This window comes from Musca vetustissima, unplaced genomic scaffold (genome assembly GCF_032173495.1).
Source record: "Musca vetustissima isolate MV318-11 ecotype Yass unplaced genomic scaffold, APGP_CSIRO_Mvet_v1 utg4927, whole genome shotgun sequence".
NCBI lineage: Eukaryota > Metazoa > Arthropoda > Insecta > Diptera > Muscidae > Musca > Musca vetustissima.
The window spans coordinates 464,623-476,937 of NW_026884396.1; positions in this window are offsets into that span (position 1 = coordinate 464,623).

Genomic DNA, 12,315 nt, shown 5'->3' on the forward strand with positions numbered 1-12,315 from the left:
ACAAACCGCGTTATAGAATTTACAATCCGTTTTACTCTTTCCATATTTGAAGCAATTGTCCCAGAATATACTTCAAGCCCATATAAAACCTGAGACATTAAAAGGGAATTTGGTAGAATTTGCTTTATCCGCTGATTTAAGTACAAATTAGACGAATAAATCCTACGTAATGTGCCCCATACTTTACCGGTCAATGCATCAATATGGGATTTAAAGGATAGTTCACAATCAACTATAACACCTAGACATCTATGGTGGTGTACAAAATCAATTCTTTCTTGACCTATATAAATATTTAGGGGATATGCTCGGTCATTTTTCCTAAAATACAAAGCTTTAGTTTTTAACGGGTTTACATTCAGAACATTTCTGTTTGCCCAATCAACAAAGCGATCTAGGTTCAAGTTTATGTCCCTTTCAAAAGAGTTAGGAGATTTACGACTACCATTAAAAAGCAGGAAAATATCATCAGCGAATTAATATGTCGTACAGCTTGAAGTGTTTATGTGAAGAGCAAGGTCATTCACATATAAAATAAAAAGCAGTGGTCCAAGTACAGATCCTTGGGGTACACCAGAAAATAATGAACAAGAATTAGATTTGGCACTGTTTAGAACAACAAACTGACTCCGATCTCTCAAATAAGACAATATTAGCTTGCAGGCTGATTTAGAAAAGTCAAAGTTATTCTTAAGTTTCCATACGAGCTTATCATGATCAATAGAATTGAATGCCTTAGACAAATCTAATGATACCAAAACACTTAATTTGTCTTCATTAATGAATTTACGGATAGAATCAGTCATTTTAAGAAGCAAATGAGTGGTGTTGTAACCCTGACGGAAAGCATATTGAGAATCACAAATTCTAGATGAATACTCCATAACCTTTGACAGTGCTGGTGAAATTGATATAGGTCTGAGATCACCTGGTACATTAACCGAACAGCATTTAGGTAGTGGTACCACTCGAGCAGTTTTCCAACATAGGGGAAAAGTAGACGTAGTTAATATAGCATTTACCAAGTCCAAGATGATCTCAGATATATAGGGGAAAACGATTTTAATAAATGTAATGGGGATTCCATCAACTCCTATTGATTTAGACTTCACCCTACATAAAGCATCTAAAAGTTCGGATTCACAGTTTTACCAATTTGTTTTCAGTGTTTTTTTTTTGTTTTTCTTTTTTTCTACATATCAAAGATATTTTTACAATTGTCTTCATCACCTTCCTCAGGTGGATCAAAATCATGAACCTTGACATCAGCATCTTCTCCATATTGGATGACATTGTCGATTTGCAGAAGCAAATCCTGTATACTTTCTTCATCGTCCACATTCATGGGTACAAAGCGAACTAAGCTGTAAATAAGAAAAAAACGGAATAGACATCAATTTAAATTAAAAAAAAAAAAACAACAAATATTAATTCAAAATCAAAATTTTTTCCATCTATAACATTTTAATCAAAATGGGTTCTTTAGACTTCCGACCGGCGAGGATTTTTTTTAAATTCATTTTTGGGGCCTATAACCAGGCTAGGATTTTTTCAAATTAATTTTAGGGGTCTTCTTCCATGTTTGGATTTTTTAAAAATTTTTAATTTTAAATAGGGAAAATCCTTGTTCTTATATTATTTTTCTCCCATTTTTGCCCAATTATTCTTTTCAATACCTAGCTTTTTAATGCAATGCCCAGTAGTGGGTATTTTACACTATTTTTCACATATTACCCTTTTCTAGATATTTACTTAAATACAGTAATTTAATTTAACGAACAGCAAAACAATCCCCACACAAAAAAAGCAAACAAGAAATAGTGTTGCCAACTCAAAATAATAAATAAGAGAAACATAAGGTGTGTCTGGTTACTTTCCCTGCAGGAATTGTCCAGTAACTTCTTTCTGAGAGAGTAAGGTAGTTTTATTCTCTTTTGCAAGAAAAATGCGAAAAGTAAACAGACGGCATCCCTGCAGAAGCTTGCAACTAATCAGCTGATTTGTCAAAACAAACCAATTTGTCCGCCATTATAAAGAATTAAAAGAAAGAAAACACAACCAGTTTAACAAGTTTTTGAGCTATATTTTGTACCATTCCTACTTTTCACACAGAAATGTAAAAAATAAGTTGGAAACCATCATAACTACCTTTCTGCATATCCAAATCCATATTTGGGCTTAATAATTTACTGCCACTGGCTACAGAGACACACTGATCTTCTTCCGTCATTTTCTAAAAATGCTGGAAATAGTCTTTTATTTTCCTATTACATATTAATACTTACGTTTTTCTCGTTTTGTAAAGTTTTTCTCCAAAAACAATTAGTCTTGCTAATTCCAAAAAAAATTATTTTCAAATTGAAAGCACAAAAATAAATAAACAAACAATAGAAAACATCTGATTGAATGTCGATGTATGAGAAGAAGAAGAGTTGCAAGAGATTGCAAGAAGAAATTTTTCCAGCAAGAATTTGCAAACTCTCACTGAAAGAACTGTCAAAATTTCTCTCTCCAACCGCTCTCTTTTGCAGAACTTTTGGGTTAACAGACGACTTCCAGTAACAATTTGTAACAATTGTTACAAACTTTAGGGTAACCAGACACACCTATAACCTTTGCCAGCTGTTTTTCCCCATTTTCTTTTTCCCTGCTCATTCACGACAGTCATTGCCCACAATACATGACCAGTTTTGTTGCCGTTGATTACTAAAAAATACCACTACAATGAAGTAAGGGGATTTTTACAATACCAAAAACCCGTTGACATATAACTATCTCTTTCTGACACATGTAGGTTAAAGGCAATGCAGTAAAGCAAACAAACGACAATATTTAGAGAATCACCAGCAGCAAATGCAGAGAAAGAAAATATCAAAAAATACCACAAAAAGGCAGAAAAACATTTTGTATATGATAAACCGAAAAAACGGGGGCAAACTCGTCAACATTACAGGCAAAGGTGGTAAAAATACATTTTAGAGGATTTTTTTTTGGTAAAAAAACATTTAAAATTATTTGGAATTATATTAAAAAATGTTTAAAATATATTTAATCAGGTGTGTGAAAAAAACTGCAAGCAAAGAATTAAAGAGAGCCTAAAAAATTCCCCCACACTTGGAGAACAAATTTTTAAAAAAAATCCCCAGGAAAGCTGGCCAAATGGAATCCCCTAAATTGGAAATGGTGAGATCTGTCCAGGGCAAGGATATGTTATTAATAGATGGCTATATTTATCACTATGAAGATCGTAACATTAAAACATATCGTTGGGTTTGTTCCCGCCGCAAAGGTAAGACACCATGTCGTGTGAGGATCCATACCAGATTGATAGATGAATGGGATTTAACGCGCCACAAATTGGAAAAGATGTTTGGTGAACATCCGCATGGTCCGGCCGATGAGAGTACCATAATACGGGCAAGGGAAAAGAAACGTCAGGCCGATGCTGAGGGTCTGCCCTGTACCTTGAGCAAGAGGTCAAGAGGTCAAATGCAAAAGGGAGGTGGAGGAGGAGGGGGTAACGATTCGGGGACCAAGAAAAATAAACCCTTAACGGATGATAATAATGATGCAGCGGAGGAGGAGGATGATAATTCCAGTGTTGATGGCAACATTGAAATGGATAGCAGTTTTGAGTTAATGCCCAAACCAAAACCCCTCGCCGACAAAGCCGTTTTGATGTTGAAAACGACCAAGGGTTACCACATGATTGCCGTGGAGGGCTGTGTCTATCGCCTGGACGGCAAATCCATGTTGAGCTGTACCTATCGTTGGAAATGTTTTCGTTCCAATGATTTGCAATGTTCGGCCCGGATTTACACCGAGTGTTTGGCCAGCGGCATGCATCGCTACAAACCCTTCAGGGTGGAGGAGAATAAACACAATCACCAGCCATATTCAGAGGCGAAAATTGATGCCCTCATACGAAGGAATAATATCAATATCATACAGGGTAAAGAGGAACAAATACCGGCCAAGATAAAAATGAGATATAGTACACGTCAGGAAAAATATATGGCCACGGCAGCAATGTATCGTTTTGTCAAGGATCCACGGGAGGTGTTGAAAAGTCCCGTGGGCGAAAATGATGTAAAATTGTTCTCCTTTTTGCCCTCCTTTAGGGGCAAACGTGTTTTGGTAATGGACAACATGATCTATCATTTTGTTTCTCGAGGAGTGCGTAGTGGTCACATTTACTGGACCTGTCCATTTCACCGTAGTAAAAATACACGATGCAATTATCGCTTAACAACCGAGGGTGAGGGGGAACAAATACAAATTATCAAGGTATCGGGAGAACATAGCCATACCGTGGATCATAGACGTCAAATTGAGACGAGATTAAGAATGGAAAATTTGTGGGGAAACACAACGGCAATTGGCAAACTATTTGAATTGGAAGGTGAAAATGATAGCGATGCTGATGATTCGTTTGGTCTCGATGACAATCCCTTGTATCAATCTTCGGATGAGGAAGAAGCTGGTCGTGATGCTGGTGGTGGTGAACTTGATTCCACCACTATTGACATATCCGAATTTAAAAAAGTAAAACAAGAAACAACCACAATGGAGGAGGAAGAAATTCGTGAGGATGTCATTGATGCCAAGGAGGTAAAGGCGGAATATAAAGATGAAATGGATCTATTTTATGATACCATTGAATATGTTGATGAAATGGAAAGGGTGCACAATAATAGCTCCTCACAATACCAGCAAAGTGGGTTTTCCGCCGGAGAGGAGGAAGACGAAGATGATGATGTGAAGGAGGAGGAATGTGAAGCACAAAATCACATACCACTACCCAAGACTAATGGGGGAAGAATTAAACGTAAAACCAAACGTTCCATGGATTATGAGCAGAATGATGCCAACGAAGAAGATGATAATAGTTTGAAAGTTGTATATTTAAGTAATTCTCATTCACATCCCATATCCGACAATGATATTAAGAAGCGTCTCTTTAATGAATTTTCAAAATCAACAAATTATTCATTGAAACCCAAAGATATTATGGAGAAATCGTTGACAGAATTGAATCCGGAATTTGCTGAAATGTTGATGGGGAAGAACACAACCTCCAGTACTATGGTGAAATATAAAAAGTAAGTAAATCAAGAAAGAGTGGAGAGAGAATACTTTCAGCACTCCACGGACTTCTAGGTCTTCAATAAGAAGTACCTTCACTTTTTTTTATATATTTTGAAGTTTATTTAAGAATGCTATTGGGTCTCCTTTAAAGGAAACTGTGTCCAAAGATCATATTAATTTGGAAACACAATTATTTAAGATTTTTGGAAGGTATGCATTTATTGCAAAGGAGAAATGGTCTGTATAGTGGCCCGTCAGGACTTTATAAAGATGAAATGATCTGAATTAAGTTCCATCAGATATTTACAAAGTCCAATTTGTTGTATAGAGAGCTCCAGGACCACGATAAAGACCAAATGGACTGTAGAGGCCGGCCCCCTAAGATGTTTGTAAGAGTCAATTGGTCTGTATAGTCCCAATTGGACTGTATAGGGATCCCTCAGGTCATTATTAAGACTAATTGGTCGGTATAGAAACCTCTCAAAGCTCTAATTGATCTTTATGGAAATTCCTTAGGACTTTATAATACCATTTGGTCAGTATTGAGGCCCCTTAGCCCTTTGTAAGGACCTTTTGGTCTGCATAGATAGAAAATAACAACTGGTCGTAAAGAGGTTCCTCAGGTCTTTATACAGACCAATTTGTCTGTATATAGGCACCTCAGGCCTTTATGAAGGTTTATGGTCTATATAGGGACGCCAAAGATTTCTATGAAGACATATTGTTATGTATAGACCTCGGATTTTGCATATTTGCATATTTTTTAATAATGAAGATATCGAAATTCTGATTGGACACAAATTCGTTTCAAAGGATTTAGAATTATTTGAAGGGTTCATATTTTTTAATTTTTTGCATATTTGCATATTTTGCATATGCACGAGATATGCAAAAAATATGCAAAATATGCAAAAAATATGCAAAATATGCAAAAAATATGCAAAATATGCAAAAAATATGCAAAATATGCAAAAAATATGCAAAATATGCAAAATATATGCAAAATATGCAAAAAATATGCAAAATATGCTAGGTCGATATGCAATAAATATGCAAAATATATGCATAAAATATGCAAAATATAGGCAAAATATGCAAAATATATGCTAAAATATGCAAAAATATGCAAAATATGCAAAAAATATGCAAAATATGCAAAAAATGCAAAATATATGCAAAATATGCAGACATATGCAAAATATGCAAAATATATGCAAAATATGCAAAATATATGCAAAATATGCAAACATATGCAAAAATATGCAAAATATATGCACGGTACGCTAGGTCGATATGCGATAAATATGCAAAAAATATGAAAAATATAGGCAAAAATATGCAAAATATGTGCAAATATGAGCAATATATTTCACATATGCAATCATTTTAATAAAAAAAAAGTTTTTTCATGGTAGTTTTCGAATTTGTGTGCTTTCTTTATTTTTAGCCTATAGAAATCTAATTGTGTATGTATGCGTTTCATGGTTCAACTGTTAGATTTTTGGGGCATTATGAAAAATTTGCAAAATATATATGGGCAATATTGCCAATTTTTTAACATAGCTGAAGCGGAGGTTCACCCCTTTATAACTCGGAAATTACTTAAGTATATGAAAAAAAGTGAATAGTTTTGGGTAAATTGAACTGTCGTTGCAAACTGTTCATGATATTGACCTCTAAACTTTATTTTGGTGGAAGCTGTGTCTACTTTAATGTAAAAAAATGTGTAAAAACACGTTGAGGCGAACCAGTTTTTTTATGTTCTCTATCGATTTGTGACTAAGCCACTCATTGCACGGTCTTCGTGTCAAAATAAAACTAAAAGCCAACAAAATGGAGACTACGCCCCTTATATATCATTTTTCAGAATTTTCACTGCATCTACCTTTAAATGATGCTGACATTTTGAAGCTCGATTTTGAGTGTTTTTTTAATTTTACTTCTAGCTTTAATACGCAAACAGGAATTTATAAAAATCGATTATAAGATTATTTTAGTCGCGAATCTGCGTAATTTGATATGTATTTTGTGTATGTAGTATGCACAGCTTCAGAGTAATACTCATCCGAAAGTGCGAATTTTGTGCGATCAAATTTCTAAAAAACCTATTTTTCGGGCCAAATTTTTAGATCTGTCAACTGAATGACATGGGTACCCGCGATCAATAAGGTTTTTTACGTTTCGGATGATATAAAATCTTCTTCGTGAAAATCCATCTACGAGAACGGCGGGAACTGGCCTTCCAAAAACACGAAATTTGGAAAAAAATGTTTTTGAAAATATCGCGGATTTATTTGCGTTTTCTGTGTATCATGTCCGCTTCAATAAATGACCTCATACGGATTTTGATCTTTTTCGAAAAGATAACTTTAAAAACTTCAGCCGAAAGAGAGATGTACGCAATTTATCTCAAAAATAGATTTTGCTGGCACATCCATGGTTCTTAATGGACCACATTGAAATGGTATAGATCGATGTATTTTTTTAGGGTGCACACCGAAATCGGATGCGCGTTAATGGCATATGGAGTTTTCGGAAATTATTCGCGTTTTACGATTTTTTGGGTACTTCAATGTAACGTGTGGCACATCTTAGCCGTCAAATGAAATTTCGCAAAATATATATGGATTGGAAGATAAACTTCAGTACTTCCTGGAAACCGCATGCGCATCAAATGATTTTGAGAATTACGCGATTTAGACTCAATTTATCTCAAAAAAATAGTGTGAGCTGGCACATCCATGGTTCTTAATGGACCACATTGAAATCGGTATAGATCGATGTATTTTTTTAGGGTGCACACCGAAATCGGATGCGCGTTAATGGCATATGGAGTTTTCGGAAATTATTCGCGTTTTACGATTTTTTAGGTACTTCAATGCAACGTGTGGCACATCTTAGCCGTCAAATGAAATTTCGCAAAATATATATGGATTGGAAGATAAACTTCAGTACTTCCTGGAAACCGCATGCGCATCAAATGATTTTGAGAATTACGCGATTTACAGGCAATTTAAAATGTATATTTCAAAATATTATTATATTTTAAGATTTATTCCTATTTATAGAATTCTAAGATTTATCGGAAGGGTCCTGATATAATCCGCAAGGCGTATACTTATACACAGAAAGTGATTATTATTATATATGTGTAAATTTTTCGGCGAAATTCGGGTAAAATAGCAGAATAACCCCAACATTTTTTTCTGAAATTTCATGTATACAATTAAAAAAATAAATATGATGACATTATTTTTTCGAACCAAAAACAAATATTTTTCCTCAATATCTTGTTTTGTTGCCGCTGTGATTTAGAAACCGCTACACGGACTTGTGTGATTTTGATATCATTTGATTCTTCATGGTGTTTAGATTATGTAGATATTTTTAAATTGATTTGTAGATGTGTGTATGTCATTAATATAATGAAAATATTGATGTAATCTGCTATATTTTTATTATTTTTCTCATATTTCGCGAAGATGTGCAACTTTATCGTGATTATTATAATATATTAATATTCTTATTTTACGGAGGAAGATATATATCAGCGTTTTTGGTCAATATAATAAACGGCGTAATTTTAAGATTTTTTTCTTATGCCCAAAATTAAAACCTCGATAACTTTTGCGCGCATCAACCAAAAATTTGATCGCGAACGGTTTCGGAGTCAGAACATTTTTCTCTATATGTGTACCAAAAATCATTGATGTGCCACAAAAACAAAAAAGCTGATTTTTTGAAAATGGAATATTAAAAAATTGGCAATATTGCCCATATATATATATATATATATATATAACATGCAAACATATATAACCGTTATATGGCGATATACTAAAACGTGGCCCGATATATCCCATTTCCAATACCAAACATCCTAGGAGTAATAATAATATATGTGCAAAATTTCAAAGTTCTATCTTTAATATTGCGACCTAGCATACCGTGCATATTTTGCATATTTTTGCATATGTTTTGCATTTTTTGCATATGTCTGCATATTTTGCATATTTTTGCATATTTTGCATATTTTGCATATATTTTGCATATTTTGCATATTTTTGCATATTTTGCACATTTTGCATATTTTGCATATTTTTGCATATTTTGCATATTTTGCATATTTTTGCATATGTTTGCATATTTTGCATATGTCTGCATATTTTGCATATTTTTGCATATTTTGCATATTTTGCATATATTTTGCATATTTTTGCATATTTTGCATATGGACAATGCATATTTTGTATATTTTTTGCATATATTTATCGCATATCGACCTAGCATATTTTTTGCATATTTTGCATATTTTGCATATGTTTGCATATTTTGCATATTTTTGCATATTTTGCATAGTTTGCATATTTTGCATATGTTTGCATATTTTGCATATTTTTGCATATTTTGCATATTTTTGCATATTTTGCATATTTTTGCATATTTTGCACATTTTGCATATTTTGCATATTTTTGCATATTTTGCATATTTTTGCATATGTTTGCATATTTTGCATATTTTTGCATATTTTGCATATTTTGCATATTTTTGCATATTTTGCCATATTTTGCATATTTTTGCATATTTTGCATATTTTTGCATATTTTGCACATTTTGCATATTTTTGCATATTTTGCATATGTTTGCATATTTTGCATATTTTTGCATATTTTGCATATTTTTGCATATTTTGCACATTTTGCATATTTTGCATATTTTTGCATATTTTTGCATATTTTGCCATATTTTGCACATTTTGCATATGTTTGCATATTTTGCATATTTTTGCATATTTTGCATATTTTTGCATATTTTTGCATATGTTTGCATATTTTGCATATTTTTGCATATTTTGCATAATTTTGCATATTTGCATATGTTTGCATATTTTGCATATGTTTGCATATTTTGCATATTTATGCATATTTTGCATATGTTTTGCATTTTTTGCATATGTCTGCATATTTTGCATATATTTTGCATATTTTGCATATCGACAATGCATATTTTGTATACTTTTTGCATATATTTATCGCATATCGACCTAGCATACCGTGCATATTTTTTGCATATTTTGCATATTTTTGCATATTTTGCATATTTTTTGCATATTTTGCATATTTTTTGCATATTTTTTGCATATTTTGCATATTTTTTGCATATTTTGCATATTTTTTGCATATATTTTGCATATTTTTTGCATATATTTTGCATATTTTTTGCATATTTTTTGCATATTTTTGACATGACCCCAAATATCGATCAATTAAAGCATGAAACGCCTAAATACAAAATTTGAGTCCAATCGGATAAAGCATAAAAAATATGCAAAAATCCGAGGTCTAGTTATGTATGAAGGCCTTTCAGTTTTTCCTAAGGACCAATCCTCAGGTCTTTATACTGACCAATTTGTTTGTATATAGGCACCTCAGGCCTTTATGAAGGTTTATGGTCTATATAGGGACCCCAAAGATTTCTATGAAGACATATTGTTACGTATGAAAGCCTTTCAGTTTTTTCTAAGGACCAATTGGCCGGCATAGATATCTGTGTAAATAACCTCCAGTGGGTCGATTGAGTAACTTATAACGATCCGACAATCGACAATTTTGTCTTCCCATAAAATCGTTTGCAGTAACGAAAATGTTATTCTGTAAAAATGTAGACAAATTGTCGATAAACTTTCAAAAAGCTTTTAATTTTGAACATTTTGAAAACAAAATACATACAAATTCAGAACAAAACAAAGCAGGTTCAATATTGAAAAATATTTGTCGATAAGTTAACTTCGAATATTTTGGTGTTGTTTATTAACAACATTTTTAACAATTGTTGTTAAAAACAGTTATTGAATTGAAATATTGTTTATTTTGCCGTTATAATATTTTATCGATTTGAGAATTGTTTAAATTTGATAGTGAATCGACCCACAGGTCTGTATAGACTTCTAGGTATTTATAGATACCCTCCAGTGGGTCGATTCAGTAACTTATAATTAGACCCGCTATTATTTATTAATTTCAAATTCATTTGTGATACAAAGCCTTAAGGCCATTAATACGTATCTGCTGACAAATATACATAGCCTGAGATACATTTTATATTAAACTTAAATAAATATAACTAATTTTACTTTGATAAAAATAGAATGAAGGCTCCCCAGCCATAAAAAACAAATATAGATTTTAACAAATATCCAATAAGAAGCTGCACATGTATAAGAATATCCCCACATTATTGTAGGGAATTGTCAAAATGACATAGAACTTTTAAACGGAAAACATTGTTACTATGTGAAAAAACACGTAATTCAAGTGGAAGGGTATTCCAACATCTCGCAACTCTAACCAAAAAAGATCTTGCGAAGATATTTTAATAGATTCTAGGAATGCAGACCTGTGGGTTCCTAGAAGAAACTAAAAAAAAATAAAATTCTCAAGGATACGGGGGGAATCATTTTTAATTATTTTATAAAAAATTAATAAGCAACGATATTTAACAAACATGTCAAAGGAACACCCTAGAAACAGCTTAACATGTCGTGACACATGACTATCTCGCCTGAGATTATAGACAAACCGCGTTATAGAATTTACAATCCGTTTTACTCTTTCCATATTTGAAGCAATTGTCCCAGAATATACTTCAAGCCCATATAAAACCTGAGACATTAAAAGGGAATTAGCTAGAATTTGCTTTATCCGCTGAATTAAGTACAAATTAGACGAATAAACCCTACGTAATATGCCCCATACTTTACCGGTCAATGCATCAATATGGGATTTAAAGGATAGTTCACAATCAACTATAACACCTAGACATCTATGGTGGTGTACAAAATCAATTCTTTCTTGACCTATATAAATATTTAGGGGATATGCTCGGTAATTTTTCCTAAAATACAAAGCTTTAGTTTTTAACGGGTTTACATTCAGAACATTTCTGTTTGCCCAATCAACAAAGCGATCTAGGTTCAAGTTTATGTCCCTTTCAAAAGAGTTAGGAGATTTACGACTACCATTAAAAAGCAGGAAAATATCATCAGCGAATTAATATGTCGTACAGCTTGAAGTGTTTATGTGAAGAGCAAGGTCATTCACATATAAAATAAAAAGCAGTGGTCCAAGTACAGATCCTTGGGGTACACCAGAAAATAATGAACAAGAATTAGATTTGGCACTGTTTAGAACAACAAACTGACTCCGATCTCTCAAATAAGACAATAT